The sequence below is a fragment of the Zea mays genome, chromosome 1 (genome assembly GCF_902167145.1).
Source record: "Zea mays cultivar B73 chromosome 1, Zm-B73-REFERENCE-NAM-5.0, whole genome shotgun sequence".
Taxonomy (NCBI): Eukaryota; Viridiplantae; Streptophyta; class Magnoliopsida; order Poales; family Poaceae; genus Zea; species Zea mays.
In genome coordinates this window covers 35,069,105-35,075,104 of record NC_050096.1, presented here as the reverse complement: position 1 = coordinate 35,075,104, position 6,000 = coordinate 35,069,105, and positions in this window count along the sequence as shown.

Here is a 6,000-nt window from a genome sequence, read left to right as displayed (position 1 = left end):
TGTCAGGGTGGAGTATGGTGATGCTGCAATTGTAGCTGACCCGCCAGGTGCTCATGTGATCAGCCATGCATTCCCTCATATCTATGGGCAGCCTATTGCTCATTTTCTCAGGAAGACAGCTGTTGTCCCTAATGCTAAGGCCATATCTGAACACCAGGTGGTCAGGTACATCTTTCACGTTCCTGCACATGAAAATTCTTTTTGCGTCGCAAATATCATCTCTCTCAAAGATCCAATCCCTTTTGTTCCAAGTGCAGGGTTGGCATTGTCTTCTGTGGCAGACAATCCCCAGGAGGCCACAATGTTGTTTGGGGGCTCTATGAGGCTATCAAGGCCCACAACCAAAACATCAAACTCATTGGTTTCCTTGGTGAGTAATTTGATACTTTTCGGTAATCACCTAGAGCATCATATCGTCTACATTGTCTTCACTTGTTAATTCCAATTTGATTCTGCTGATTAGCACTTGCTTCAACATGAGTCCTAAAAAACTGTGCATTTGGTTATTGCTGGTTTTTTGGCTCACACTAATAACTTTGTTTGTGATTTTGGTCATCATTTTCCTGCCTGGTTGGGTTGCATCTGCTTGTCATTCTTGCAGTCAGCATGAACAAGGTCGAGGCATTGTACAGGTTGTTCAATAAGATCGGCAACACCTTCATTGATGATGGGCTGATTAACAAGGTCAGCAATGGGTGTCTGATTCACTACTTGGTTCTTATGTAGTGTCTTATTAATCTTTGTGCTATGTGCAAGTGTGGATGGTCCTGTTAGTATCAGTCATGTCGGTCGATACTGCATTACTGCCTCTTAGCACATTGTTTGACCGTTCCCATTTCCTTGGCATCTGAAATGACCTTAAGAACTTTTGCCTCCCATTTTCCCCTTTTTGCCTTGATAGACTAGGAATGTAATGGTATCCTATATACTGCATTTGGTTTCATGTCTATGGTTTTGGTGAATTGACCTTGATCTTGCCAAAATAGGGAAGAATTGTGGGTCTGTGCATTTTTATGGGGTGACTGGAATGCATTGATCATTAATGCAGTGCGGTTTGCTGATTATTTACACCATTTTTTTATCACTTGATCTATCCTCGACTCATCGTAACAGTATGAACTTTGGTTGTAGAATTCACACATGGTGTTATCTCACTTTAAACTTTATGCTCCATTGAGAGAACACCTTGAAAGATGGTATGTAAGCATTCCTATTCATGCGGTAGGAAGTAGCTTATGTTATGTCCATAACAGAAATTGAGATTGACAAGCATCCTATCCAACTGAAGTTGCAGTTGTGGTCAAATCAGTCATCAAAGAGGAGCCACCTAAGGGTCATGTCGAGACCTCAAATGTTTGCAAGATGATGATGGCATAGACGAGGAGAACAATCTTGCTGGCCACCCAACTATCCACACAGGTGACGAGGAAAACATGTCTTTTGGCGAACTTGAAAGAGGATGATGTGAAATGGTGTAGTTGCAACTTGCAATGCGAGATATGGACTTGTGTACAAGAAAATGTAGAGGTCGAGATTGCTCCTGAAAAGAACAGGGACACCATGAAAACAGGTGGCTTTGTTTTGCAGTCAAGTTGCCGGGGTGATGCCACTGTTAAAGCTATCGGGGTGAAGACACATATGTTATCGCTCGAGATATGGCAGGGTGCTACGTTTCACTAGCATTATCGTTTGTAATTTGATTCACACTCTTTTGTACATAAAAATTCATGATGTTATAAGGTAAGAACAATATAGTTACATTCATTGTTTGGTCATAGAATTGCATATATATCAGATAAAAGAAAGCAGAGTAATTTTCAATATTTCAAGAATTTTATGCGCAATGCAACATGCTAAGCTTTATATGCAAATTTATATTGCCCCCCTTGCCCGTGTAAGGAATGCTGATGTAATTGGTAGAAGTTGCACAATAAAGAAATTATTACAATGTAAATGCTAAAATCCATGGATTTATATGATCTCCATAGCAACGTACGGGTACCTCATTAGGTCCAATAGAAAAATGACTTCTATTAATACTAGTTTCTCATATCGCGTAGCAAAATACATGGATTTATATGATCTCCGTAGCAACGCACGGGCACCCAACTAGTATAGAATATGACTTGGCCTATGAACCACTGAAATCTATAAAAGACCAGGTCGTAGCAGATTTTATTGTAGAACATCGAATTGATGATACTCATAAACTAGACGTATCATGCCTCATTGTTACTCCCTGGACTTTGTATTTTGATAGATCAGTTTGCAATGAAGGACAAGGAATTGGCATCGTGCTTGTTTCACCAAGTAACGCCTCCTTCGACTTCTCTAGCCGATTAAAAACTTATTGCACTAACAATCAAGCCGAATATGAGGCCCTTTTATTTGGCTTGGAGCTTCCAAAATGTATGGCAGTAAAACATGTGAAGGCATTTGGTGATTCTCAGCTGGTAATCCAACACGTATTAGAAGAGTATCAATGTTTAGATGGTACTCTAAATAGTTACCTTGAAACATGTTGGGGCATAATTCATTCTTTTGACGAATTCAGCATTCGACACATATCCAGGGTTAAGAATTGCAGAGCTAACAATTTAGCGTAGGATGCATCAGGTTATCGTATAAAGCGAGGGAGATTTCACAACACCGATAATTTGATAATCGGTGTCGCGCCAGATTCCCATGTCTCAGACCATCCGGGTGTGGGAGCCGGACCGTCCGACGTTGCCACAAAAGTTCTCCTAACTGATTCGTCTGATAACAAAGTCGATGCAATTGATTGGAGGACACCCATAATTAATTAACTACGAAATCCCAGTGTTAGGACGGATAGTAACGTTCGGCGTGCATCTTTCAAGTATGTTTTGATGAATGATGAACTCTACCACCGAACAGTCAACAATGTCCTGCTTAAATGCTTGGGTCTAGGTGACGCTATATTAGTGAAAGTCGCCTAGAGGGGGGTGAATAGGCGAAACCTGAAATTTATAACTTTAAACACACACTACAAGCCGGGGTAGCGTTAGAACTAAAATCAAGTCGTAAAGAGAGGGAAAACAAATCAACCAAGAAATAAGGCGAGTAACACGATGATTTGTTTTACCGAGGTTCGGTTCCAAAGAACCTAGTCCCCGTTGAGGAGGTCACAAAGACCGGGTCTATTTCAACATTTCCCTCTCTCAAACGGTCATTTAGACCGAGTGAGCCTTCTTCCTTAATCTCACGGGTCACTAAGACCCCGCAAGGACCACCACACACTTGGTGTCTCTTGTCTTGCTTACAAAGCACTTAAGAATAAGAGAAAGAAAAGAAAAAGGACAATCCAAGCAACAAGAGGAACAAAAGAACACAAGAACACCCTCTCTCAAGTCTCTAATGGAATTGAGTTGAATTGGAGGCTTTGGAGAGGTTCAAATCTATTTGATGTGTCTTGGAGTGGAGTCTTTCGCTCTTGTATTGAATGCAATGTTTGGAATGCTTTGATGGTTATGAATTAGGTGGTTGGGGGGTATTTATAGCCCCTAACCACTTCCATAACCGTTGGGGAAGCTGCTGGCGATGGGCGCACCGGACAGTCCGGTGCGCCACCACGTCACCCAACCGTTAGGGTTCAGAGCTCGGTCGACCGTTGGAGCTTTGTCCTCTTGCGGCACCGGACAGTCCGGTGCCCTCTGACTTCGAGGCTCTGACTTCTGCCGCGCACTGTGCTGCACTGTTCCCGCTGATAGAGTCGACCGTTGCGTGCAGGTAGTCGTTGCCCGCTGGCTCACCGGATAGTCTGGTGGCACACCGGACAGTCCGGTGAATTATAGCGGAGGGCGCCGTTGAATTCCCGAGAGTGACTGGTTGAGACTTGTACGACCCTGGTGCACCGGACACTGTCCGGTGGCACACCGGACAGTCCAGTGCGCGAATCCACGACACACTCAAGTTCTTTGCTTCGTTTCAAATTGAGTCCCTAACTTGAATCTTTTATTGGTTTGTGTTGAACCTTATGCACCTGTAATACATGAATTCTAGACAAACTAGTTAGTCCATGTGTTTGTGTTGATGATTAACCACCAAAATTAATTATAGGAAAAGGTTAACCCTATTTCCCTTTCAATTAGCCATGACCGAAGTACATGAGGGGATTTGTGGTACCCATCAATCGGCTCCAAAGATGAAGTCGTTATTGCGAAGATCTAGCTTCTATTGGCCTAACATGATATTTGATTGTTTCAAGTACTACAAATGATACCAAGTATGACAGGAATTCGGTGACTTATAGTTTGTCCCCGCAACCGAATTACATCCTATCATTAAACCTAGCCCTTTTAGAGGAAGTGGATTGGACTTTATAGGAGAGATTCATCCTTCATCATCCAAAGGGCATCGGTTCGTGTTAGTTGTCACTGATTACTTTAGCAAATGGACTAAAGTTGTTGCTCTAAAGAACATGACACACAGAGAGATAATTGAGTTCATAAATAAGCACATTATTCATAGATTCAGCATTCCCTAGACTTTGACTACAGACCAAAGGGCTTTTTTATGTCAAAGGAGGTGTGTGAGTTTGTTGAATTATATATAATTAAATTGCTCAATTCATCTCTATATTATGCTCAGGCCAATGGATAGGGCGAGTCTAGTAATAGAACATTGATTAGTCTGATAAAAAAGAAGATATCTGATCATCCTAAGCATTAGCATAAGATTTTGTCTGAAAAGCTTTATGGGCTCATAGAATATCTAAACATCGTGCTACTAAAGTATCTTCGTTTGAGCTTGTCTATGGGCAGGAAGCAGTGTTACCTGTAGAGATAAGTTTAAATGATGTCAGGTTTGTCAAGCAAAATGATCTAACTGTCGGTGATTATTGTAATTCAATGATGGGCAATATTGATGAAGTGGTCGACAAGAGAGTGACAACCTTAGTAGAAATAGAAAAGGACAAGATCATGGTCACCAAAGCTTACAACAAGAAGGTCAAGACTAAATCGTTTCAGGTAGGGCGCCTGGTATGGAAGACCGTCTTGCCTCTAAGGAGCCTAAGACCGAAAGTTTGGGAACTGGTCGCTAAGTTGGGAAGGCCCTTACAAGGTCACGCAGGTGATGTTCGGTAACACCTACTTGTTGCAAACATTACAAGACAAAGACTTGCCCAAGGCGTTAAACGGGCGTTTTCTCGAGCAGTACCATCCTAGTATGTGGTAAGGTGCCTAAGGAAATCGACGTGATCACATCGAGTTAGTTGCTTTTGGTTCGCTCAGCTCCGCCAAAAGGCAGGGGGCATATGTTGGGCACCAAAATAGCCGGGCGGACGATTCGTACTAGTGGCACGGACGGTCCACGCGCGTGCATAATCAGTTAGGGTTTCGAGTTTTTTGCGGGATTTGTTGGCTAAAACCGCGGAATTAGCTCGAGAGACGGATTTTATATATATATATATATATATATATATATATATATATATATATATATATATATATATATATATATATATATATATATATATATATATATATATATATATATATATATATATATATATATATAACTACGGCCGATTGAAGATAAATAATCGAATCAATAATCAATTACAGCACATTTTTATCTTATGCATTAGGAGTAGTTCTAGTTTAGTCCTAGTTTAACCTTTCTCTACCTCAAATCTTCACCTCTCGTCGGCTCTACGTCGACTAGAGGCGTATTGGGTGGCATGCCGATTCCAAGACAAAGCTTAGGATCTCTCCTCCCGACAGGGGTCACTCCCGAGAGCGAGTCTCAGGCGCTGCCGGCAAACTCTGCCGCCCATGCGCACGCGCAGACCGTCCGACTCGTCAGGCAGGAACACCAGCCCCTGCGTCAGGTCGCGGACCTTCCGGCCCCTAGGCGCGAACCGTCCGTGCCTCCGCAGAGAGCACCGCCGCCGGTTCTCATCGCCGTGATTGGCATCCGGATCGATGCCAACACACACTTTAGGACATATTATTCTCTATATCTTCGCCATTGCTA